At 47.3% G+C, this 27,605-nt stretch overlaps 1 pseudogene; it reads left to right on the top strand.

Annotated features, from left to right (window-relative positions):
* The first annotated feature begins 2,443 nt into the window (after positions 1-2,443).
* On the top strand, positions 2,444-25,420 carry LOC131501599 (leucine carboxyl methyltransferase 1-like; annotated as a pseudogene).
* Positions 25,421-27,605: the final 2,185 nt, after the last annotated feature.

Here is a 27,605-nt window from a genome sequence, read left to right on the forward strand (position 1 = left end):
GTGACATCCTTTTCCTCCCAGAAACCACTGGCAGTCTTCTAGATCTGGAGACCAGAGGGAGACGCATGTTGGAAACATTAGAAAGTGGGAGTCGTAAGGACTCGTGACCGGATACGTTTGTGTTCTGTCCCCACCTGTTACGTTTGTGCACCTCGCCGTGGTTTGGGGCCGCTGCACGTGGCTGCAGAGGTCTCTCCCTGGCTCCCACCACCCGCCTCTCTAGTTTCTCCTTGATTCTCCGCTGTTCCCCAGCCTCCCTACCGACTTTCTGTTCCTGGAACATTCCAAGGCGGTTCCTGTCCAGAGCATTTCTGTCTGCTCTTCCTCCTGTCTAGAACGCCTTTTGCACAGCTTTCTCCAGTTCTGTAAGCACCCAACTCAGCCCATTCCCTTTTCAGAGAGGCTTTCCCTCTCACATTCTCTAACGTAGGTCCATCCGTCCTCCATGCTGTTGTCCTTCATCTGTCACAAGCCCTTCCTTATCTTTGTGGCTGGTTCACTACTGTATCCCCAATGGTTGGCACTTAGCAGACACTCACCAAAGATGGCTTGATGGAATCAATAGTATTAACTTGACGGAGGATACGGTTGAGAGGAGGGGAAACTGCTCCTTGTCATCCAGAGGAGGGCGGTAGTAAGTCCAACGCAGAGCTTGTGGAGGGGGGCAACTCGATCAGCTTTTCAGCAGGTAGGGCTGCTGGGCATTGGAGTGACTGCCTTCTTTGTGGTGCGTAGTCAGGCAGTGGCTTGGTGTTGTTGAAGGATTCTGGCATCGGATGTCAGGGTTGACCAGGTCAGTTCCAAGGCCCCCTCCAACCCTTACGTCCATGTTTGATGTTCGCATCATTAGTCTGTGGTTCTTGGACTGCAGACACGGCCTTTACCACTAGATGGCACCAGGTGATTGCTTTGAGGCCGGTGCTCCTCAAATCTGCCAACAGGGAGAACACCCTCTTCTCTCTTCTTTTACTTATCCAAGTATAGTTGACATACAATGTTACATTAATTTCAGGCGTGCAACATAGTGATTTGACAAATCTACATATTACTCAGGACTCACCACCGTTAGGTGTCGTCACATCTGTCACCGTACTGTTTTAACAGTATTATTGACTGGATTCCCTATATTCCACTTTTCATCTTTGTGCGTTACTCATATGACTGGAAGTTTGTACCTCTTAAGCCCTCTTTGCCTATTTTGTCCATCCCCCCGCCCCCTCTGGCAACCACCACCTTGTTCTCTGTGTTTAAGAGTCTATTTTGTGTGTTCGGAGAACAGACCTTTCATTGCATTTTACCCCAGACACCCACTTCAACCAAAGCTTCACAAAACCATCTTAACTCTTACAGTGTGGAATGCATACTGATATTGTCTATTTCACTCTATTCGACTGCATTTTCACAGATGGAGACTTGCAAACTACTACACTGATTTTATTATACGGATGGGTCATGATTCATCGTTTGAAAAGCACCGTTTTAGACAGCTGAGCCTGTTCACCCTTGTAAAACTTGGACAGTCTGGGCCCGTAGCAAATCGTGTCCCTTAATGAGTACTTTGTGCATTTCCGTGCTGACTTGCTGCCTCGAGAAGCCAAAAGTATGTGCTTCCTTGTGTGTGTGTGTGTGTGTGTGTGTGCGCGCGTGCGGATGTGTGAACGTGGACATGAGAGAGACTGGGGGGGATAGGTTTGTACAGGATTAGCAGCGACCACAGTCAAGGCAGCGGTAAGCCTTGTCAGTGGACGTAAGGAGATCTCATATCTGCCTCTGGGAGCTCAGACTCTAGCTGGGTAACAGTCACTCATCCCTTCCCCCTCAGCTTGTTCATCACACGGAAATGAGCTCATATACTCAGGATATCACTTAGGATGCTTCAGGGTGTAGCAGGTAACAGAAGCCTGACTCCGTTTGGTTTAAGCGATAAAGACATTTAGAAACTCTCAAAATGTCTGTTGAGAGGTAGAGCGGGGTGCAGGCCCACAGTGGCTCGGCCTTAAGGATCCAGGTTTCTTCCATTACATGTCCTTGTCCGAAGGCTGGTTCCACTCATGGTTGCCAGGAGACCTTAAGTGGTCATTGGGGTTTCAGATCCCTGGCTTAGAACACTAGAACTTTGATTCCCTGTCGTGTGGCCTGGGGAGAGGTTAGGTTACTGTAGCATTTTCCAGGTTGTAGTGCATGCCAGAGAGGGTAAGCTACAACGGCATTTTCTAGGTTGTAGCTGTTCTGTTTATTTGTTCCTGGTTTTTCCTTTTACTCCCTAAGGGACGTGAAATGACAGAGCTGGGGGAAATACTTAGGAAGTCATTATCGAGTTTTACAAAACAATTCTAGATCTTTCCTGTGGACCCAGAACTTCTGGTTGAGTAGGGTTGTCTGAATAGTTCTGGCCAGTGAGTTTGCCGAGTGAATGAACGGTTGCACGTCTTCTGGGTGAGGTATGAGGTGAGGTTATATGCTCTCCAGGTCCTGGGAAAGGAATTAGCAGTCAGAATAAAGAGAGGTGACACATGGCCGCCGTGGGAAGGGTGAGAGGAGTGGAAGTGAGCACTCGGCGGATGGCTGAGTCTGTTTACATTTGTAACGGAGTGCTAAATGGGAGTGTGTTGGCCTTGTGAAGTAGATGGTTTTCCTCCTTGACCTGGTTCCTGAGAGCCTGTATCTACTGACGTCTACTCACCTGCCTCCTTTTTATCCCTTCCAGGTTTGCAGTAAACATTGGCTACTCGCATGACCCTTATACCCAGCATTTTGTAAGACTGTCTAAGGAGAGGAAGGCCCCCGAAATTAACAGAGGCAAGTGACCCCCTCCCTCCTCACTATTCCCTCATCAGCTGAGAGGCCTGGGGTTTTAGGGATTCATTCGTTTTTTTTTTTAAACAATACAAATTTATTATCTTACAGTTCTGAAGGTCAGAAGTCAAACATGGGTCTTACTAGGCTAACATCAAAGTGTCATCAGGGCCGTTTCTTTTGGAGACCATAGGGGAGAGTCTATTTCCTTTTCTTGTCTACCTTCTGGAAACCACCTACATTCCATGGAAGATGGCCCCTTCTCCATTTCAAGGCCAGCAGTGTAACATAGGGATTCATTCTTAACATGAGAGTTGCAGTGTTCCTTCTCTCCGGTAGTATATGAAAGTGCTTATTTCCCAACATCCTCACCAACACAGTGTATTATGAAACTTTTCATCTTTGTGAATCTGATCCATGAAAAATGGTATCTTACAGTAATTTTATTTTAGATTCCTCTTATTTTTGGGTGAAGTTGAAGATCATTAGGATTATTTTTTTAATATATTTTTTAAATGTTTATTTTGAGAGAGTTCACTTGCTTGCAAGCAGGGAGGGGCAGAGGGAGAGAGGGAGAGAGAATGAGAGAATGAGAGAGAGAATCCCAAGCAGGCTCCATGCTGTCAGCACAGAGCCCGATGTGGGGCTCAAACCCTTGAACCGTGAGATCATGACCTGAGCTGAAATCAGGAGTCGGACACTTGCTTAGCCAACTGAGCCACCCAGGTGCCCCAAGATCATTTTATATGTTTAAGAGCCATTTATATATCTTTTACTGTGAACTGTCTGTTCATGGAAGGAATGACTTTTTTTGGCCTTGTTAAAGTCAGGCTGCACAAGTCATTTCTATCAAGGCAGTGAAAGGATTTGAGACAGGAGGGTGACTTAGTCTCAGCCAGATTGAGAAATTGGCCAAATGACGATAGTTGCTGTGGGTGCAGGGCATCTTGGCCCTAAAGATGGATCCTATGGGTAGTTTCAATAAGAAATGCAAAGAAATTTTAAAGTGGTGCTTCCTGAGAATAAGGACATGGTACTTACTTTGAGCTGAGGGTGAAACCAGGCATCAGTAAGATTGGACGAGGCCTGGCTAAGAGGCCTTAAGCCTCCCTCCCGCGCTCTTGAGGACACTTTCCTAACAGACGCTGCAGAGGCAGGGCCCCACCATGGTGCCCTGGGTGCTGGGGGCCCTGGGCAGCAGGTCAGCCCTCCGGCCTTCCTTCTTCCTCTCCCTGGGTTGGCATCGCTAGACTAGGGCCCCACAGTAGGAGAGTGCTTCCCAAACAGCGTGTGGGAAGCATTTTTAAAATTTTTCCAATGTCCAGTCCATTGTAGATGATACTCTGTAACCCACGGTAAAAAGGATTTAATAAAAAAGTAAAATGGAAGAGACATGTAACGTTTATTTATATTTGAGACAGAGAGAGAGACACAGCATGAACAGGGGAGGGTCAGAGAGAGAGGGAGACAGAATCTGAAACAGGCTTCAGGCTCTGAGCTGTCAGCACAGAGCCCGACGGGGGGCTCGAACTCACAGACTCTGAGATCATGACCTGATCCGAAGTCAGACGCCCAACCGACTGGGCCACCCAGGCGACCCAAAAGAGACATGTAAAAAGACAAGCTCAAATTATTTACTAGTAGAATCCATAGACATGAAATCCCTATGTCAAATTGCAGTGAGTGTCTATAAATGCCACTCAAATTTTGTTCTTAAAATAGTAATACTGTAAGCAGAAGGGCTTTAGAACCCAGATCAATTTTATCTTCCTTTGACCCTCTTTTATTTCTTGTCTCCTCTGTTCCAGCTTCCCACGCCAGAGCTTAACAAGTCAGTTTATTAGGCACCGTTTGCCTGTGCACCGCCCCCCGCCCAACCCCGCCTGTGGTGTTTTACAAACATCCAGGCTCTACCCCGCACAGGATGGAGATGAAGGGAGCACGCTAAGAAACATGGCTGTCTTTGCTTTGACATTGGTCTGCCCCATTTCCTGACCCCAGAATACTTTCCAGCGGGTCTCCCAATTTTGAGTTTCAGCCGAATTCTGAGTAGCTCTCACTTAGCCACGAAAAGACACATTTCTAAGAGGGACATTTAGATCCCATGTTTTGATGTAAAATATTTTTCTTTCATATGTAGAATTAGGGGGTGTTGCGTTTTCCTTAAGGTAGTTGATCCAACCATTAGATAGATTGTGCTTATGTTGGTTCAAATGGCTTTAAAAAAAAAAAAAAGGAAGAGAATTTTAAAGTCCTTACTTCTCCCATAAGGTCTATGGATAACCTAAACCGCTACCCCTGAAGAAGGGCAGAAGGGTTGTGTTTTGTCCTCCTGGTGTGAACTTTGCAAGGCTTATTTCCATCATCACTGAGTCATGGCTCGTCTCTGTCTCTCTCTCAGGATATTTTGCTCACGTCCATGGCGTCCGTCAGCTTATAAAGGCATTTCTAGGGAAGACAGAATGTCCCTGTGAGATTCTAAATCTTGGGGCTGGGATGGATACCACCTTCTGGAGACTAAAGGTAAATTAAAAAATACCGCCCCCTTGTTTCCCCAATTGTTTAATTTTGTGAAGGTTCCCAGCGGGTTCAGAAATGTCAGGGGCGCCTTGGCGACTCTGTCGGTTGAGCACCCGACCCTTGATTGCGGTTCAGGTCATGATCTCTGTTTGTGGGTTCAGACCCGCATTGGGCTCTGTGCTGACGGGACAGAGGCTGCTTGGGATTCTGTCACTCTCGCACTCTCCCTCTCTCTCTGCCCTTCCCCCATCTCTCTCACAAAATAAGTAAATAAACATTTTTTTAAATGTTAGAAATATATTCAAAAGGAATGCGGTGACTGCCTGTCTCGCGTCCCTGTCCCCATCCGTTTGCACCTGCTGTGCAACCACTGTCAGCCACGTACGTGATGTCACCAGGGCCCTAGATATGTGCCTTGCTTCTTAGCTCCTGCTGTCACAAACAGGGCTTTTGATCCAAATGCTTGTATACATTCTCTGCGTGTGTGCAAGAGCCCTGCCAGTGGAGTAGCTGAGACCAGGGGCCCATGCATTTGCCGTTTTGACGACAACAAAAGACTTTACTGTCGTCGTGACGGTGTCTTCAGTATAGCTTGGAGATTTGCAAGGCTGGGTGATGGTAACATGACACAAAGCCCTTTTAAGTTTAGTGATTCATTTTGAGAGAGAGAGAGAGAGAGAGAGAGAGAGAGAGAGAGAGAGAGACAGAATCCTAAGTGGGGCTTAGATGCGGGGCCTATCCCACGGAGCACGAGACCGTGACCCAAGCCGAAATCAAGAGTGCGAGCCCAACTGCCTGAGCCATCCAGGTGCCCCTCCATTCTCTGAGTTGGTCCCTCACCTCCTTCGTTAGGGTTCAAGAGCAGGTATAATTACACTCACTCACAGAAGAGGAAATGGGTCCAGTTAGTGGCAGAATCAGGACCACGGGCCTGGCCTTTGATTCCGGGCTGGACTTGTAGCACCAAACCTTTTCTCTACAACGATCTCACTGACTGCATTTTCTTTTTTGTAGGTTTGTACAGATCTCTCTGGTTCTTCTGTCAGGTCGGTCATGTGGCAGTCATGGGTACGTGCATTTCCCCAGATTCTTGCAGAAGTACACCAAGATACACTAGAGTGTGTGGGCCTAATGCGACCTGAGTGTGTATTTTGTCCCTCATCAGCTCACCCGATGAGGTCTTTGGTCATCGGTGCCCCCAGCCTCTCTCTCACTGAGGCGAGAAATCAGTGGCCTCAGCACAGCCTTAGTATTAACCGGTTGCCTCTGCATTCTTCATTCAGGATAAGATAGCTAACGTTTCTGAAGGGCGTGCACATCCATGACCTCAGGAATGAACATGAGAGCTCTGCAGGTGGGGGGCGGGTTACCCAGACGGGGCAAGGCGGGCTCCGAGAGCTTGTGGCGTCCCCAGGTCGGACAGCCAGTGGCGCTGGAGCATGGAACAAACAACGGACTGCAGTTCGTCCACGTCCAGATTCCCTCCTTGTTCTCTCCAGAGAGCCCTGTGGCTGCTCGGGGGGTGGGGGTGGGGGGCTCTTTGCTATAGGTCGGCGGTGCCTCTGGGCCTCAGAGACCACGGTGTGGTGGAAGGAACTGGAAGAGAATGCAGTGGCAGAATGTGTGCAGTGTGAACAGAAGCCACGGGAGAAACTCCTCCTTTGGGCTTGACACCCTTTTCAACGTGGTCCCGTGGTTTGGTCTCTCCCCCCGCCGTGTAGGTGGGTTAATCATTACTAAATCTGAGATTTTTATTTCTGAGCAAGGTACACTGAAGCTCATGTGCCCCTTCCGAGGAAAAGGTTATCTGTCAGCAGTGAGGAAGGAGAATAGTGCAGGGTCTGAAAAATTTGGTGGAGTTTTTTCGTTTTGATAATGACATCGGTCTAAAGGGTTTTAAAAAACCTAAGTTTCTTTTTAGAAAAATGATGCTTGTTTGCTCTCTGGAGCAGGAGCTGAACGGGCCAAATTTAGGCTGCCACCTATGTCGGTAAATAAAGTTTTACTGCAACACAGCCAACTCCCAGTTCCTTCCATCTTCCCTATGGCTGCTTTAGCCCTACGGCAGCAGAGTGGAGAAGTCACAGCAGAGACCGTCTGGCCTGCAAAGGCTAGAGTACTGGCTGTTTACAGCAAGTTCGCTGAGCCCTGTTTTTGAGCTCTATGTGCTTCTGTAAAAGAGGAGGGGAGATCTCGTCGGCTAGTCTTGTTGTCTGGTGCACCTTCCACCTGGGAGGGTCCCCTGGCTGCACCAGCAGAGGCTTGGCTGTGGGTCACAGGCTTTCTGCTGCCGCTGGTGTGTGAGCTCGTTCTGTATGACGTCAGGCCCCAAGACCAGTCGAAGGGACAGTTGAAGGCTCCCACCTTCAAGCAGCGGGTGAGAGTAGGGTGCAGGAAAGCCAGTACAACCCCAGACAAAGAATAAAGGGTGAGTGAAACCCTTTAAGGGACCTCAGCTTCTTGGTGTCTCTTGAATCCTATTTCCACACGGCCAGAGGATCAAGGACGCAGGGGGTCAGTCTCAATATGGCAGCCTGTGCAGCGGTCGGCCACGTTGGATCTCCTTTGAGCCTACGGGATACTCTTCCTCACGGTTGTCCCCGGCTGCCCTGCGGTAGCTATGCACGGTCCCGGTTGCCTTCCGTGCCTCCTGTGATGTGGAGCTACTGGCGAGTGGAGTGGAGTGTCGGAAGGGCTCAGGGAATCCCAGAATAAAAGTTGAAGCGTCATGTCCCACAGCCATTTGTTGCCCCTTTCCCAAAGGCAAGAAAGAAGATGTCTGTTCCTTAAAAGCTCCAGGTGTGCCTTTTGGAAGCTTTCCCTCCATGGTGACCCCTTAATCGGCATTCTTAAGAGGGCAAGTAGCTGATGAGTGGGAAAGCTCTTTAGAAAGTCAGAAGTCCTAGACGAGCCATAGGATCGTATGCTGTCCTGCATTTGCTTTTGTTCCCCAGGCCTTCTGGAATTTTAGCGTGTCCTTAACTTCATATCGTGTGAGCAAAATCCTTAGAGGGTGTTCTGGAATTTCCTAGCAAAAGTCATCTTCTGGTATGCTCTAAACGTTTCCTCCAAATATCTTCGGACAGCTTTTTACCCGGCCCTGCCCTACACACGGGCAGGGGAGCGCGGCAGCACCGAGAGAGAACGGGTGAGATCGGTGAGCGTGTCTCTTCTGATGGGTCAGGAGACTGTCTTTGTCTCTGTCTTCCTGTCTCCCCCTTCCTCCCTCCCCCTTTGTCCCCCAGACCAGATCCCCTGAGATTTTCCAAGGGCTGAGGGGTAGCTGGCTCTCCCAGTTCTGACACTTGCCCTTAGGGTCACCTCCTACTGGAAAATGCTTGCTTGTGATTGCTGCCCCCCGCCCGTCATGCTGTCGTGGGGGGCCGGCTCCCTCTCGGTCCCTGCTGTCCATCGCTCGTTACTGTGCACGTAAATGGTGTTCTGCGCAGTTGCTCAAGTCAGAAAGAGGGGTGTCATCCTCACCCCAGCTCTTCCTTAATCCCGGCCCACACCTGTGAGGCCCACCACCGGGTTCTGGGCACCAACAAGTGTCTTTTTCTTGGTCTTTTTTTCCACTTTAAGGAAGCGGCTCTGTACTTGTGGAATGTAAGTACAGGTGGATACGGAGGCGTTAGAAGAGCGCTTTGGGGAGGCGCCGGGCAAGTCACCAGGTTGTGGAGCGCCTTGTTTCTTTCCCCAAGCCTCAGGGGCATCGGGAGCTGCTGCAGGCAACACGCAGGGTGTCGCTGAGAGTCCAGACAGCGGTGTCCTTACAGTGTGTGCAGTTGGCGAGCTGAGGAGGAGAGAATGCGTTCGTGAATACGCACCGGGGCTGAGGGATTGATTGGACGTGACAGAGAATGTGCTAGGATGGCCAGGGGGCCAAGGGGAGACCAGGCCGGGGATGCAGAAGGGGGAGCAGGGTCGTGTGTGTGTGTGTGTGTGTGCGCGCGCGCGCGCGCGTCTGCCACGCTCTTTTACTGCAGCCCTCAGTAAAGATAAATGTACACCCCAGGCCAAGACCTAATTCTAAGTACCCATGTCAATAAGGTTTTTAAGTTTATTTATTTAACTTGAGAGAGAGAACCGGTGGGGGAAGGGCAGAGAGAGAAGGGGACAGAAGATCCAAAGCGGGCCCTGGCCCCCACGTGGGGCTCAAACTCACGAGTCGTGAGATCATGACCTGACCCAATGTCAGACACTTAACCGACGGAGCCACCTCGGCGCCCCGTCCCCATGACAGTCAATGATAAAGGCACACACGTGGCACTTACTAAGGCAGGCCCCGTTCTGAGTGTCCCTTGTGTGTACTCATTTCCTCATTACTCCTCACAACCCCGTGAGGTGCTGTCCCTGTCTCTGCTTCGCAGAGGAGGGAAACTTGGCCCAGGGAATGGAGTGACTTTGGGGCCTCGCGGCAGACAGGCGGTGGAGCTGGGATTCGAACCCCCGTCCCCTGCTCCAGAGCACCTGCCCTTTACCACCCGCTGTATCCTCCCCTCACAGAAAAAAGTAAACGTGTCACAAAACAGTACTCACCCCCACTGTGTGCGATGCTTCGGGATTTTTGCTGTTTTATTCCATTTTATCCCTCAAATGCTGGTCAGCATTGGTGTCCTGACCCTCTCTGATTCATCTCGATCTGCTTTTTGGAAAATCCTATCAGGTCCTACTCCCCCAGCGCCTCCACATACCCCCACCTCCATCCCAGGCACTGCTCCCCCAGTTCAGGCTCCCCGTGACTTCTTCCCTGGACAGCTGTGAACCCCTGACGCCCGTCCTCCATCCATTCCCCACGTGGAGACCACAGTAATGTGGAAAATACATCTCTGCCCATATCGTTCCTGGATGTCAAACCCTTAAGTGCCCTGATGCTCTTCGGGGCCTAGTACTCGCTCGGTACGTGAAGGTGGTCAGTAAATGTAGGAGTGAATACATAATTCTAGAGCTTACTGCGTGTTTTTCCTCAGGATGAAGATCTTCTCCCAAGTAAATATTTTGAAGTGGACTTTCCCATGAGAGTCACGAGAAAGCTGCACAGCATCAAGTGAGTATGGCTTTGACCACAGGAGAGAGCCCGGCAGGATTCAGGGGCAGCGTTCAGGAGGCGGCCGGTCTGAACGCCAGAGACCTCATTTTAGGGGACTCTTCCCTTTTACCCTCTTCCCGCCTTCCTTCTGGCCCCAAGATCCCCATTCCAAACTGTCTTCAAAATGAAATGTCCCCTCCCTTGCAACTCTTCTGTCCGTTAACGTAATTTCTCTGAACACGTAATAGAAATGACCTATAGTGGTTTAATTTTAATCTGAAATTTAAAAAAGTGTTTTAATGTTTTATTTATTTTTGAGAGAGAGAGAGGGAGACAGAGTATGAGTGGGGGAGAGGCACAGAGAGAGAGAGAGAGAGAGAGAGAGACAGAGTCCAAAGCAGGGCCCAGGCTCCGAGCTGTCAGCACAGAGTCTGATGTGGGCCTTGAACTCATGAACCGTGAGATCATGACCTGAGCCAAAGTTGGACACTTAACCGACTGAGCCAACCAGGCGCTCCAATAATCTGAATTTTCATGTGTGCTCCGGCTACTTCTGTATCTCCAGAGCATAGAAAGGGGCCTGGCTCAGAGCAGATGTGTAGTAAATAGCGTTTGAATGAATAATGGGAGGCCAAATTGGCCATTTACTATATATGAGATAGTATGGGGGCCACCCTGAGTCCATGTTTTAAGAATTCTGCAGTTACAGATGGCGAGTTTGTGAATCTTTGCTGAGAGCTTTTGTAGCACCATGTGAAATGCTTCACTCAGATGATCTCGTTGAGTCCTCAGAGCCGACTCAGGAATGACATGCTTTTATTAGCAGTTGAGGAAACCAAAGCTCAAAGAAGTTAAGCTAATTTCCATAAGGTTACCTGTTGACAAAGGGGTAGAGCTGAAATTTAAACCCTGACCTCAAGCCCAAGGTCAGATTTTCTCAGTGGTTTTTAACATATACTTCTTCCCCTTCTTTTTAAACTAGTCATTTAAACAAAATCTTAAGTCTTACATTTAAAAAAATTTTTAGTAACCATTAAAACTTTCACCTTGTCCTTTAAAGATGTGTAATTCCCACAAGCTAGAAATAGTTTAAGTTTTTTTTTTTTCTAACTTATCCTATGGAAACAAGTTTTGCCCTTTTCCAAATACAAGATTATATTACACGGAAGGTGCATTTTATCTAAAAATAATTTTTTTTAATAATTATTTATTTTTGAGAGAGGGAGACAGAGTGCAAGCTGGGGAGGGGCACAGAGACAGGGAGACACAGAATCCGAAGCAAGCTCCAGGCTCTGAGCCGTCAGCACAGAGCTCAACGCAGGGCTCAAACTCACGAGCTGTGTGCGAGATCATGACCTGAGCCGAACGAAGTTGGATGCTCAACCGACGGACCACCCAGGCGCCCCACGTAGCGTGCATTTGAGATGCGCTATGGCATCTGACGCTGTGCAGCCACAGAATACGACCTAGCTTGTTAGGACACCGAGTCAAATAAGAGCAGGTGGGCTCTCACTTAAGCCTAGAGGAGGTTTCTGGGGTGAAAGATGTGTGTATGGTGGTTGCGATACTGAAATCAGCTCTCGGATGTCTAATATTTTGCACATTCTGGAGGAGAGCAGAGTCATCACCTAAATGTTACTGGACGTCAGGTCTGAGTAGGAATCGGTTTGTTTAGTTGTCTGTGATTAACAATGGTTAAAATTTTTAATTGAGTGAGCAGAAGCAGGAAACGAGAGACAGCTTGGAAAACACTGGAACATTTGGAAACATATCGCTAGCCTATCTTTGGTGGTTTCTACGTCTTGAGTGTTTCATGATCAGTTTGTGACTTGACGTCAGATTCGGAGAGTAACGCTCACTGACCTACTCTGAGAGCTGATCCACTGAATTTTTCATGTGTGTGCCTAGGGTCAGACGTGATTAAGCAGCAGGCCCTCTGGAGTCGCCCTTGCTTTGAGCAGTAGCGGTACCTACTGGCCATTTCGGTAGTGGGTGTTTGCGTTTTTTCAGTAACTAAGCTACTTGACTCATTTCTCTCTCTTTCCCATCTTCCCATAGATACAAGCCTTTCTTATTACAACCCATTATAGAATGACATTCAGAGGACACACTGCAAATTGGCAACTAAGTAATACAGTATGGGCTACCTCTCTGCTTTTCTTCCCCTTTCTTTTTAAAGATGGTGTGTGTGTGTGTGTGTGTGTGTGTGAGCGTGCGCGTCTGAGTCTGTGCGTGTGTGCACATGACGTCATAGAGTGTATACTTCTGCATCACATCTACTGTGAAGGAACTTGAAACAATTGTTTGTATGGCCCCTCTTAGATGTCCAAAGGTCCCAATCTGAAATCTTTTGAAAAACATTTCAGTGAGTTGCAAACATTTCAAATATAGGAGCTTTTTCCCGAAAATCTTTCCTTGGAAAAATCCACTCCGGCAGCCTCAGACCCTGACTCCTACATGGCTGCTTCGTTGAGAGGGAATGCACGTCCCCACCACTGTTGTCTCGTACCTGACCCGCTTCACCTGTTACGTTAGGTCCTTGGCCCCGGGGCTCAGTTTTTCCCCGTAAGTTTTCAGTATGAGTGTTTCCAACAACTCTTTCCTCCCTTCTAAGCCTTTAAAACTAAGGTCACAAACACTCTTCCAGAATGTTCCATTGTGTTCAGTGTGTGTCTGACAGAGAAGTTCAAGGGGCTTATTAATAATTCAGGTCAGAAAACATGCTCAGAGAGGATGGCCTTAGATGGTGGGCACAGATAACACAGGAAACGTCAGGCAACTAGACAGGCCTCTACACCAGCACAGTGCCCTCGTCACGCTCCTAGTGAACAGACTCCCACAGAAACTAATATCTCCTCCATCCTTTGTTTCCCTTGTACAAATTTTAAGTACAACCTCCTCAGGCTTTGCCATTGGCTGGCACATCTCCTTTCTCTACATCGTAGCCGTCATACTTTTCTGTATATTTGGTTAATATTTGCGTCAGAAGGATTAGCTGTAATGAAAGGGTTAGTTAGCACTTTGCATTGCCTTCGACCCATCAGTGTAGAAGCATGTGAAGTAGAAAGTAAAGACCCTGCGTAATCTCTCCCCCCACCACGATAACCACTGTGCAGGGTGTTTTCTCCTGTGGATGGACAGTGTACCTAGAGGCAGGTAAATGTCACGCGTAAGAAAATACACATGTAAATAGAATCCCGTGCCCGGCCCGCAAAAGGTTCAGTAAATTTTTGGTGAAGGAATCTATGCATATATTGAATAAATAAATATATATGATGTAGACCAACATGTATTTGTTGAAAGAGTGAATCTATACTTGTAGAAATAAATAAATACAGTTATATGTATAATTTTAGCAAAGCGAATAATTTACACGTACTGTTTTGAAACTTGTTCTTTGTGCATCCTAGGGAATCACGGCTGTCTTCATGTTGCCAGATTAGATCTACCTCGTTATTTCTGGTGACTTCGTAGTACTCCTCTGCATGGAAATCCCATTTTACTTAACGTATTCGCTACTGATGGTCCTTTAGATTGCCGCCTTCTTTATGGTTTCCTATTAAACAGTTTTGTAGAAAGCCTAGTTATATGTGCATATTCGCAGGAATTGCCAGTTCAAAAAATTGTACCTTATGAATTCTAATAGCTACTGCCAAGCCGTGCTTCAAGACCCTTTCGACGAATTTGTATTTTCACCAGAGTAGATGCGGGTTCCCTTTCCCTACACCCTCGCTAACACTGGCTACTACCATTTTAAAAAATTCCTGCCAGTCTGCCAAATCTGTGAATTAAAGATTTTTCTGTAACTTTGTTTTAAATTTTTTATAACTTTGAACGTGCTAGTGAAACGGAGTACCCTTCCTTCCTTCTGTTGGCCTGTGGGATTTCTTGTAACTTTCCTCTGCTCATATATTTTCCAGTTGCATTGTTTCATTTCCTTTTCAATTTATAGGAATCCTTTACAACATAAAGCAATGTTCTTTGATATAAATCCCTCGTCAACTGTTGATTGGCAGATTTCTTTCTTAGCCTTTCACTTGGTTTTTAACTCTGGGTTTGTGTCTTGTGTGGGCAAATTTTCTAGTCCTGTCCTTGATAGTTTTTGATCTTGCCATCATTCTGGGAGAGGGACAGTTGAAATAAAAATTAATGAAAATACAAATGTGAGTGAAAATTTGAGAAAAGTGATAGGCGATGATAACACTGACACATTTTCATTGAAAAATTGCCCTATTTCATTAAACCTTTGAGGCTGTGATTGCAAGAATCACACTATCTATTTACCGCCAGGAAAGAAAAGGTGCTGATAAGTTAAACCGAAACGTTATTGACCGATGCATCCTCATTTCAGAAATGTGAAACTGAGAAAAAATACGCATCTTGAAATTGATCATTTCTTAAAGCTGAAATATGCACGAGGTGAAACTTAAAAGTATACAAATGGGCACACAATGAAAAGTCAGTCCGGATGAGTGAATCAAGGGGGACGTCTGGGTGGCTCAGTCAGTCAAATGGCCAAGTCGTGATTTGGGCTCAGGTCAGGATCTCACAGTTCATGAGTTTGAGCCCTGCACTGGACTCTGTGTTATTAGCACAGAGCCTGCTTGGGATTCTTTCTCTCCCCCTTTCTCCACCCTTCCCCCGCTCTCCCTCCCCCCCCCCGCCATCTCTCAAAATAAGTAAGTAAATGAACCTCCATGTACCCATCACTGAACTTTTAACTGTGGCCAATTTCATCTGTACCAGTGGTTCTAGAAGTGTAGTCCTGGACTAGTGACATCACCACTGTGGAGCATTGGTTGGAAATACAGATGTCTAGCTTTTGAAAGAATTTGGCAAAATGTCTACTTCTGGAAGATCTGCTACATCAGAAACTCGGGGGGTTGAAGCCATCAGTCTCTTTTAACAAGCCCGCCAGGTGATTCTGATGACTGCCAAAGCTCGAGAACCACTATAGAAACCATGCTGTCCGATCTCTGTGGGAGTATTTTCAAGCAAACGTTATCATTGTATTTGTAAATACTTTAGAAGCTATTTTCTTTTAAACATAGTATCTCACAAATTGGCACGACATTTAGAGAGTGGCCAGCCGATCGGTACCAATACTTAAATATTTTACCCCTTGACCTCCTAATTCTACTCCTAGAGACCTACTTAACTGGACGGGTGCTTCATGAGGTCTAAACAAAGATACTCATCGCAGTGCCTCAGATGGAGAAAGTTTGGAGATACCACAGGCCTAATCGTGAGGGCTTGGCTGAGTAAGTTGTTTTATCCACTGATGGAATGCTAGGAAATCATTACAGACGATGATGTCATTGATATTACTGTTAAGTAGGAGAAGCAGTTTTCAAAAGAAGAATTGGCCCTCCTTTCTTTTTCCTGTGTGATGTGTGTGTACGTATTTGTGTGACAGAAAATGTGCTTATGTTGTGTGTATGGGTTTATGTTGTATGTATAGAAGAAAGACTGGAATGTTCTATACCAAAACATTAATAGTTGGAAGATGTGATTTTCGTTCATTCCACCCTCCTCCTTCCTGATTTTTTTTTTCCTTTTTGCAGTGGGACATGTATTTCTGTAATGGAGAAAAAATAATTGAATTTTGAAAAGAAATCCATTGAAATGATCTCCTCTGGATGAATTTCTGCTGAAATGATAATCTCTTCTTGGCTTTCCAGGTGGACACCTGTTGGATTCAAAGAGCTATGCCATTATCGGAGCAGATCTCCGAGACTCACCTGAACTCGAAGAGAAGCTAGAGAAATGTAACGTGAATCCACAGTGAGATCTTGTTTTAACCTCTTACGCGTTTGTGATTTCATGTGAATACAAAATAAGGTCAGGTGAAAGTGCAGCATGATACCCGTGTTCCGTTTTTAATTCTGAGATGTTTATCATTTCATTGCTATGAGGGAGGTTTTCTAAGTCTTTGAGAAGCAATGTTTCTCCTGTTTTCACATCAGAATCACGTGTGTTGCTTTTATAACATACTGATGCCTGATACCATAAAGTTTGAGAGAAGGTAATTATATGTATAGAAACCTATAACTGCAGGGCACCTGGGTGGCTCAGTTGGTTAAGCGTCCAACTCTTGATTTCCGCTCAGGTCATGATCTCACGGTTGGGGAGATCGAGCCCCATGTCAGGCTTTGCGCGGAGAGCTTGGAGATTATATTAAGTACGCGTGTGAAAGCAGTTGAACGGAAATTGGCGCAGAAGCTATAATCTGTAGATTATTACAGTTGCAGTGGTAACCAGCAGCAACCCGCTGCGAACGTAGAAACACACCATTTGGGCAAATGTGCTACATGGCCAGGGAAATGATCACTTACAAATCAGGAGAGCTCTTGGGATGCCTGCGTGGCTCAGTTGGTTAAGCATCCAACTTCTGAATTCGGCTCAGGTCGTGATCTCCTGGTTCATGAGATTGAGCCCCACATTGGGCTCTGTGCTGACACAGCCTGCTTGGGATTCTCCCTCCCTCTCTGTCTGCTCCTCCCCTGCTTGCCCTCTGTCTCTCTCAAAATAAGTAAATACACTTAAAAAAAATTAATCAGGGGAGCTCTTGATAGGCAAGTTTGCCTCACTCCTGGAGATCTACAAAATGGATAAGGAACAGCAGCTATCACAAGTATTAGAATTACATTCATAATTCTCTGGGGTTCATTTGTGCTCTGTGTTTTCCTCCGTGGGCTGTTTTGCTTCGCTTAGACTTCTCTTCTGAAAAGTATTAATCCTGTTTTTAACATTGGCGAAGACTGCCTCTTAAAAATACACTGTAAACGTGTTTAACTTTTCACTTCCAAATAATTCAAATTTGTAAAAAAAAGTTGCAAACCTTTACAGGAAATTCCCACGTAGCCTTCTCCACCTGGCTTCCCCCCATGTGGTAATACCATATGTAATAGTCAGTGCCTTTTGCATTAAAAAGGTTTTTGGAGGGGCACCTGGGTAGCTCAGTCGGTTAAGCATCCGACTTCAGCTCAGTTCATGATCTCATGGTTCATGGGTTCGAACCCTGCATCAGGCTCTGTGCTGACAGCTTGGAGCCTGGAGGCCTGGAGCCTGCTTCAGATCCTGTGTCTCCCTTTCTCTCTGCCCCTCCCCGGCTTGTGCTCTGTCTCTCAAAAATAAACAAACATTTAAAAAAAAATTTAAATAAATAAAAACGTTTTTGGAACTGTTTTTCTCTAATTACCAACCTATTGAGGTTTTGAAACTTTTTTTTCCACTCACTTTTTCTTTTTTTTTTTTTTTTTTTTTTTTAATTTATTTTTGGGACAGAGAGAGACAGAGCATGAACGGGGGAGGGGCAGAGAGAGAGGGAGACACAGAATCAGAAACAGGCTCCAGGCTCCGAGCCATCAGCCCAGAGCCTGACGCGGGGCTCGAACTCACGGACCGTGAGATCGTGACCTGGCTGAAGTCGGACGCTTAACCGACTGCGCCACCCAGGCGCCCCTCCACTCACTTTTTCTAATCGTTCCTATTGATATAATCTGGGGGTTTAGACTTAGGTTAAAAAAAAATTGCTTACTTTAAACTTCCTTTTAATGTTTTTCTTTCTGATTTTCAACTTCATCTGCAACTTGGACTTCATTGTCTATCCTCTGGATTTAGTTCTCTCATTCTTTGTACCATGACCCAGTTGGGTCCAGAGAGCATTTGTAGATATATGCATACATATGTGTGTGTGTATTTGTATACACATACATACATTTTTATTTTGGAGAGAGAGAAAGAGAGCTTGTGCAAGTCAGGGAGAGGGGTAGAGGAAACGAGAGAGAGAGATAAGATCCCAAGCAGGCTGCATGCTCAGCATGGAGCGCAACACAGGGCTCAATCCCATAACCCTGGGATCATGACCTGAGCCGAAATCAAGAGTCAGATGCTCAACTGACCGAGGTACCCAGGCGCACCTGGATATATATTTTTAATTTCTTTTAGTGTTTATTTATTTTTGAGAGAGAGTGTGAGCACGAGCCGGGGAGGAGCAGAGAGAAAGGGAGACACCGAATCCGAAGCAGGCCCCAGGCTCTGAGCGGTGAGCAGAGCCCGATGTGGGGCTCGAAGCCATGGACTGTGAGATTATGACTTGAGCTGAAGTTGGATGCTTAACCGACTGAGCCACCCAGGCACCCCTGGATGTATATTTTTAAGTCACTTGAGTTATACAACATTTCCTTGTCAAAAAAAGAAAAAAAAAAAAAAAGGAAATCCTGATGAACAGTAACAGTGGATAGTCGGGACTGTCGGGTCAAAGCCAGCAGCACTTGTGGGTAGCCTTTCTCTCTAGCGATCATGAGTCCAGGCACTGAGTCTAACTGCATGGGTTACATTCTGACACTAACGTACACGATGTTCTTTTCAGCAAATTGCTTGGGTATTTTCAGTTCAGACAATTTACTTGTTTTGAAATTCCCTGCCAATAAAAATAGGCAAAAGTAACCTACTTGCTTTGTGAGAAAAATAGCAACCAGCCATGAGGAACAGCAGCGTAAAGGGGCAGAGAAGGAGGAGGATCCAGTAAAGGAGTCAGAAGGAGCAGGAATAAATCAGCAGAGCTCACACAATTTAGGGCTGCCTGTGTTCCCTTCCAACTGTAAAGCGTTTAGAGATTTCTGTAGGAGTTTAGTGCTTTTCCTGTTTCGTAATTTGTTCGTTACTTCGGGTCTGGTAACTCAGACCGCATGCTAATGTGTCATTTGTTGAAGACTGTTCCGTGTTTTAAATTCTTTTTTTTTTTTTTTTTTTTACATTTTTTATTTATTTTTGGGACAGAGAGAGACAGAGCATAAACGGGGGAGGGGCAGAGAGAGAGGGAGACACAGAATCGGAAACAGGCTCCAGGCTCCGAGCCATCAGCCCAGAGCCTGACGCGGGGCTCGAACTCACGGACCGCGAGATCGTGACCTGGCTGAAGTCGGACGCTTAACCGACTGCGCCACCCAGGCGCCCCACCGTGTTTTTAATTCTTGATGATAAAAGTTTGTGTAAGAAGAATTAGATTCTGTTAAAGGGATAGCAGTATTTCTGCATTTTATCAGTCAGCTTTTGATGTGTACCAAAATCTCTGCAGCCTCAGCGGTCTCGAACAACTCACAATTCTGAGCAGTTCACAAGTTGCTCAGGATTGTGTGAGTGGACCACGTGGACTGGGCTTAGCTGGGTGGTTCTTCCACTGGAGCCAGCTGCAGCTGAGGTCCCCTGGGGTTCACTCCTGTAGCTGAGATCCCCTGGGGTTCCCTCCTATGTGGATGCCTCATTCTCACGCACAGGGCCTCCCCTCCGATAGCAAGCCAGCTTGGGTTCATTGCCACACGGGTTCAGACTTCCGAGCAAGAGGGCAAGGGCCAACGTGCAAGTGATTTTCAGCTTCCGCTTGCGTCGTGTTTGCTACTGTTGTATTGGCCACAGCGAGTTACAGGCCTAACCCAGATTCCAGGGGAAGGGAACGAGACTGCCTCGGAGCAAGGGGTCTGCAGGGCCACCTTGTCACCCTGTGCGGGCATGCCGGGGGAGAATTTGTAGCAAGCCAGACAAAACCTTGCTCAGTGCTCGCGTTGTTACGGTCTGAAACTTTGGGTCACGACGGGGCTCTCCACCTCTTACCGCCCTGATAGTTGACGTGCTATCCGGGGCTTCTCCTCTTCCTGCGGTGTGCACCCCAGGGTTTTCCTGCCCTGCCAGCACTATCCGTGGCTGCCGTTAGAGTCCCGATTTGATGAATACATACTTATGTGCCTTTTTTCTTCTCTGAAGATTGCCAGCACTGCTGATAACGGAACGCGTGCTGGTGTACATGACTCCGGAGCAGTCGGCCAACCTTCTCAAGTGGGCAGCTAACGGCGTTGAGACAGCTATGTTCATAAACTACCAACAGGTAAAAGGAAGCTCAAGACCTTTGCGTGCTGTATGCGTTCGCGTGGGGGCTAACCCTCTCTGAGCAACCCCAGTATAAATTTCCACTCACTCTTTTCCTTCCGCCTCTGGCCACACACACATCGCCGTTTTAAATCGATTCTAGCAATTCCCAGCGTTCCTGATTTCTTAACTTCCTGCAAACTCGCAGCCAGGGTTTTTGGAACTTCTCTCTTGGCCTTTACAAAAACTTTGTAAAGTTCACATTTTACCGTTGTATTAATTATAGAGTCATAGACCGCGATGGAAGGAATTTTGGCTAACATATGGGTGTCAGGGTAGCGAACCCTGATTCCTTCCGAGGCAGGCAGGTGATGCAGTGGAGGAAGTTGGCCAGGTGTAAGGCAGACAGGAGTGCTGGGGACTCTGGTGAACCACAGTTCACCCCTGCTCAGTGCCACCTCGTTGTTCCCATGTGGACATGGGAGCCTGGAGTTGAGAACCCCCAATTTTCCAGGAGAAGCGACAGTGTAGAATTTTAATGTAAAATTCCTAATTTGTAACGTCCCCGAGTTTGGCCCGCTGGTTGCCTGTTTTTCTCTTCTGATGTGGTGGGAAGGGTTCTGTTTTAGAGCTTTGGAATTATTCAGCGTGGGTCCGAGTCCTGGCCCTGGCTCTTATGATTGGCCGGGTGCCCTTAGGCAGAATGGTAGGGTGGTTGGGAGTCCATGCTCTGGAGGTAGATTGCCTAGCTGTGTGACCGGGACAAGTTTCATAACCTCTCCGTGCTGTCTCTTTATCAGGAAAATGACAATAATAATAATAACAGTCCCGACGTTAATAGGGTGTAGTGAGGAGTAAGCGAGTTAATTTGTACGAGAGCATGTTCAGGATTGCCCGGCTGCTGAGCAGGTTATTAGCTGTTATTTGGATCTTTCTGAGCCCCAGGTCCTTGTTTTTGATTTGTTTTTAAAGTTCTCTACTTATTTTGAGAGAGAGCATGAGCAGGGAAGGAGCAGGGTGGGGGTGGGGGTGGGGGTGGGGGTGGGTGGAGAGAATCCCAAGCAGGCACTGTGCTGGCAGCCTGGAGCCTGACGCGGGGCTTGATCCCACGAACTGTGAGATCGTGACTTGAGCCGAAATAAGGGTTGGATGGACGCTCAAGTAACTGAACCATCCCGGTGCCCCCGCCAGGGCTTTGTTTATAAAGGGAGAACTTCTCTGGGCTATTATGGGAGTTCATGAGATGATGTGTAGCGGGGGGCACGTGACTGAATACATGGCGGCTAATTTTATTGCTTAGTTCATTTTAACTTTATTGATTTTATTTTTTTCATCTCATTTTATTTTTAAATTCCATTACGGATGACAGCAGTAAACGCTTTGCCCCGTGTCACGTAATTATGGACAGATCTAAGGCTAGACCTTGGTTGACTTTCTCACCCCTTCATGCCCCAGGCCACATTCCCGTAGAGGTGGTTCTCGGTTGAGTTTTCTTCCTTCCCTCTGTGTAACTGGGGGCATTCCTCACACTCAGTCTTCAGTCCTGGTGAGTGGATATAATGGTAGCTGGCCTCATCTGGCTTCTGTAAGTCTTGGGAATCTGTCTTTGCTTGCAGGATATCAGGACTGGGGAAAATGAATTCTGCTTGCTTTCTTTTTTAAATTTATCTTATTTTTTTAGCGTTTGTTTATTTTTGAGAGAGAGAGAGAGAGAGAGAGAGAGAGAGGGGGCGCGAGCACGGCAGGGATAGAGAGAGAGGGAGACACAGGATCTGAAACAGGCTCCAGGCTCTGAACCGTCAGCACAGACCCCGACACGGGGCTCAAACTCACGAACTGTGAGATCGTGACCTGAGCCGAAGTCGGCCGCTTAACCGACTGGGCCACGTAGGTGCCCCTGAATTCTGCTTTGTTTTCACACATTGTGGGTGTTCACCCTGCTCTGTTCGCCTCGTTTCATTCGTGCGTTCTCTTATTCAACATCATATAGCAATGGTGGATGAAGTGAATCTTGACCATGGACCCAGTCACTTGGGAGCAAGCCTGGGGATGTGTCCGTTTTCACTGAATTCTGCAATTTCCTAACAAATGCAAACCATCAGCCTCCTCAGGTGTACTAACTGCTCACATGCCTTCCATGATTTCCTACTCAGTATTTTAAAATGACAAAAACCACATGAATGATGAAAAAACCTGTTTTTTAAATATTTGTTTATTTTTTAGAGAGCGAGCGAGCAGGGGAGGGGTAGAGAGACAGACAGAATCCCAAGCAGGTTCCATGCTGTGAGCACAGAGCCCAGTGCGGGGCTCAAACCCACAAACTGTGAGATCATGACCTGAGCCAAAAATCAAGAGTCGGTCGCTTACCGACCGAGGTGCCCTGAGTGATGCAAATTTCAGTACTGGTAGAATAAGGGTAGCAAACTTGTAGAAGTTGCTTGCTATATAGCAGGCACCTTCCGTGAGTGTGACCTGTATTAACCTACTTGTCACAGTAACCAGGGTGTGGCGGGTGTGGCCGGTGAGGGGACCCAAGCACAGAGGGATTGGACAGCTTGCTGCCCACGGCCGCACGGCCTCACGGCTGGTAAGTTTCAGGCCAGGATTCAGACCCAGGCAGGAAGACGACGGAGCACGTGCTCACAGGCACCCAGTGTGACCATTCATGCCACGTAAGCCTCACACGTCCACCGACAGAGAGTGATGCTGCTTCTTGCCTGCCACCGTTGTCACAGGAGCTCTGGGAATCATTTCGTATAGTAAACTGTTGACGTTTTGGGACAAAGTAACAATAGTGCGCGGTGTATTATGTATGTTTTGTGACATTTGTGCATATAGATACGTTAATGGTTTTTTTGAAGTGGTAAATGGGGGGCACATGGGTGGCTCAGTCAGCTAAGCATCTGGTTTTGGCTCAGGTCATGATCTCACGGCTCATGAGCTCGAGCCCCACGTCGAGCTCTGGGCTCACAGCTCGGAGCCTGGAGCCTGCTTCGGATTCTGGGGTTCCCTCTCTCTCTGCCCCTCCCCTCGTTCATGCTCTGTCTCTCTCAAAAATGAATAAACATCGTAAGAAGGGGGTTTTAAATGGTTTCTCATTAGATAAGTAACAGCACATGCAAAACTTCAAAAAAAAATCAAATAGTACAAAAGGGTATGCAGGGAAAGGTAAGTCTCTCTTCTACCCCGGACCTTAGTGAGTCCTCCAACCTGGGAAGCAACACTGCCAGATTCCAGAATTATTCTGCGCATATATAAATGTAGCTAGAGATTTTTTTTTTTCTTAAGGGCAGACAGGAGCATGTTATGCACAGCCCTCTGTACTGTACTTTTCGAGAGTCTGTTATCTGAGAATCATTCCACATCTGTATCTGTGTCTGTATGTGTGTCTACGTCTGTACCTACATCTACTTGGATGTCCTCTTGCTGTTTTCATGGCAATGTAATATTTCATTAAACGACCATGCCACAACTGCTTTAACCCCAGCGGATGGGCATGTGAGTCCTTTCCGTCATAGGTCCCGTTACACATCATGCTGTGGAGTAAACCCTCTTGCACCTGGCGTGCACGTGGGAGTCTACCTGTGGAGCAGCCGCTCAGTGGTCTGACCGGCTCCCAGGCCGAGCGCACACCGCCCGGTTGCCCCGCAGGGGGCGGCAGCAGACGACGCTCTCGTCAGCCCCGCGTGCCGTGCCCGCCCCCGACTCCGTTGACTGCACTGGGTATTAGCAAACATCAGCCTTGACGGCTCAGAAACAGAATACTGTTGTCTGATTTTGCGTATTCGAGAAGCCCTTCTGGCATTGCCCAGCCTCCTCTTTCCCTTCCCAGGTGAACATGGACGACCGACCGGTTCGGACAGACCGTGATCGAAAACCTGCGGAGGAGACAGTGTGACCTGGCGGGAGTGGAGACCTGCAAGCCGTGAGAGTCACAGGTCGGAGAGCAGGGCGGGGACATCCTTTGGTACCCTTAACCCCCCAGGGAAGGGCACACTCCCTTCTCCGATCAGAGAATGTGAGAAGCCCTGTCGCGTGCCCACCTGAACAGGCAGCTGGGGTTCCACGTGGGCCGCTGGTTCGTCACGCTAAAGAAGTCCAAGACCTGGGCCGCCATCTTGGTTTGGAAAAAACACATTCACATTTCCCATACCCTATTAGCCCAAGTTTTCAGTATGCATATTTGCAAACAACATGAACGTAGAGGGAACAGTAGGACGAAAACCCATGTCCCATCAGCCAACTTTGGTGACTCACATCTTTCAATATTGTTTTATTTATCCCCATTTTTTGTCGGTGTTGTCACTGGAATATTTTAAGGCACATCCAGAGAGTATAGCATTACCCCCATAAATACTTCCATGTGAATCTCCTACCAGTAAGCATTTTCTTCCCCCACCCCGGGATAATGGTAACATCATCATTGTACCTCACACAGCAGCCGAAACTCCTCCATAGCACCTACTCCACAGTCCGTGTTTGGATTTCCCCAGTTGTTTAAAAAAAAAAACAGAAAAAAATTCTATAGGTGGTGTGTTTGAAACAGGATCCAAACATGGTCCAAACTTTGCACTTGACACGTCGCTTACGTTTCTTAGAATCTGTAATAGAGACTTTAAATATCTTTTATTTATTGTTTTTTAGGTTGTTTGGTTTTCTCTTTTTTTTTGCTGAGGAGACACCACCCACCCCTGCCCCTATTAAATAGGTGGGATATGTCACATTACGCCTCGAACGCATTCAAACACTCTTGCTCACGGAGAAGTTCCTGGCTTTATTTCTCTTTAAATATACATTAGTGACTTCTCTCCCATGATAACAATGCATGTTCGGTGTAGGAAATTGGAAAAGAAAAAGAAGAAAGATGGGGGCTGGGACGGGCTTTTGAAAAAGGAGTCATCTGAGACAAGTTCTCATGTGCTCCAAGAGTGCCTTGGAGTTGTGCAACAGTGCCTCGTACCTTGCCTTTTCTCTCCGCTGCACATTCTAGAAAGAACGGCTCCTGTCGAATGGGTGGGAAACTGCGTCAGCCGTCGACGTGATGGAAGCGTACAGCAGACTGCCTCAAGCTGAAGCGAGCAGGTGCGGATTGGCGAGAGTTAGTTTCACGGCGAACAATTCTGATTGATTAAAGGCATAACTGTCTTTAATGTAAACACAAACACAAAACAAACCTCAAACCTCCAACCCTCACTAGATATACTTTGAACCATGTTAATCTGCTAATACAGGCTAAACCACAGCACCTTGAGAGGAACTCATTAGCCACTAACGGAGATAGGGTTTGTGCCAAAGCAGGTTATTTTGGTCAAAACGAGCGGTCACACCTGTCGCACTCCCAGAGCACCCTGTGCGGTGGCAATTCTGCACAGTCCCTGTGTTTTGCAGATTTTTTCTCTGAACTTATTTTTATTTTAAGAGAGAGAGCAGAGCGCGAGTGGGGAAGGGGCAGCGAGAGAGGGAGAGAGAGAATCCCGAGCCGGGTCTATGATGTCAGTGCAGAGTCCGAGGTGAGGGCCTTGAACCCATGAACCGTGAGGTCGTGACCTGAGCCAAAATCAAGAGCCGGACGCTTAACCGACCGAGCCACCCAGGCGCCTCTTTGTGTATATGTTGTAAAGCTTATATTTAAATGCTCTTTTGAAAAAAATCATACAAGCACATGATAAAACAAAACAGAAGAAGGCAGTGTAGAGTACGAAGACCAACCCTTCCATCCTGCTCCCCTCACCACGAGTCTACCACCTTCTCTCAAGACGCAAGTGCCCTTGCCCGTTCTTCCAGAAGTGAGCTACGCGTGTGGAAGCACGTATGTCCCCCACTTGCTCTTGACGTAGATAGTAGCGTACTCTGCACGTTATTTACTCTACAGTTTGCTTTTCGAATTCCACGGTGAGCCTTAGAGACTGTGCCAGGTCGGTGCACACAGACCCATCGCATTCTTTCAGATAGCTGCATATCCTCCAGTTGTGTGAGTGCGCCATAACCTCTTGAACCCAGCTCTCCTCGGTTACAGCTGTGATGCAGCTGTGAGGCTGCAGTCAATATTCTGGAACGTACATCTTTGTACATATAGGGTAAACTCTTAAAGGCAGAACTGCTGAGTGGAAGGGTGTACATTTTAAATGCGGGGTGGGGGGCGCCTGGGTGGCGCAGTCGGTTAAGCGGCCGACTTCAGCCAGGTCACGATCTCGCGGTCTGTGAGTTCGAGCCCCGCGTCGGGCTCTGTGCTGACAGCTCGGAGCCTGGAGCCTGTTTCCGATTCTGTGTCTCCCTCTCTCTCTGCCCCTCCCCCGTTCATGCTCTGTCTCTCTCTGTCCCAAAAATAAAAAAAAAATAAAAATAAAAAAAACGTTGAAAAAAATAAATGCGGGGTGGGGGGGGCACCTGGCTGGCTCAGTCGGTAGAGCATGCAACTGACTCTTGATCTCAGGGGTCGTGAGTTCAAGCCCCACATTGGGTGTGGGGCCTACTTAAGAAAAAAAAAAAAACAAAAAACAAAAAACGAGGGCGCCTGGGTGGCTCTGTCAGTTAAGCATCTGACTTCCGCTCAGGTCACCATCTTGCGGTCCGTGAGTTTGAGCCCTGCGTCAGGCTCTGTGCTGACAGAGAGGGGATTGTGGGGGGGCGGGAGGCGGGTAAGCATCTTCATGATGAAACAAGGAGTTCCTTGAAACTGGCAAACTCTTGAGGCCCCCGTGGATGTTCTACGAAAGGGACAGGAGCAGACAGTTGCCACCTGCCTCCTGTGGGAATTCTGCAGTCCTCAAACTGCCTGCAAGGTTTGGGGCTTCAAGGGTTCAAGGAGATTGTGCATATTTATTACTAACGTGGGATGTGGGAGAGAGAACACTGATGTGAAACCTAGTCTAGTTAAAGGTTATCGAGCCCAAGCAACATTTCTGAAAGTCTGAAAGTGAAGCTGAAATATACGATAAAAGCCAATGAGGAAATATTACTAAGAATAAGATTGTCAGGGCTCCTGGGTGGCTCAGTCGGTTAAGTGTCCAATTTTGGCTCAGCTCATGAATTCACGGTTCAGGAGTTCAAGCCCCATATTGGGCTGTGTGCTGACAGCTCAGAGCCTGGAGCCTGCTTCAGATTCTGTGTCTCCCTCTCTCTCTGCCCCTGCCCTGCTCACATTCTCTCTCTCTCTCTCTCTCTCTCTCTCTCTCTCTCTCAAAAATAAAATAAACATTAAAAAGAAAAATGGAAAAAAAAGAATATGATTATCTAATAATTCTTAAAAAAAACAAACCCTCCTACTCGTAATAAAAACTTCTGGTCCTTAAAACAACAACAACAACAACAACAACAACAACAACAACAACAACAAAAACGGGCTCTTAGAATCTTCTACCTGCAGGTGGCTGTCATAATTTAGAAGGATATT

This window comes from Neofelis nebulosa, chromosome 18, assembly GCF_028018385.1.
Source record: "Neofelis nebulosa isolate mNeoNeb1 chromosome 18, mNeoNeb1.pri, whole genome shotgun sequence".
In the NCBI taxonomy this organism is placed as follows: Eukaryota; Metazoa; Chordata; class Mammalia; order Carnivora; family Felidae; genus Neofelis; species Neofelis nebulosa.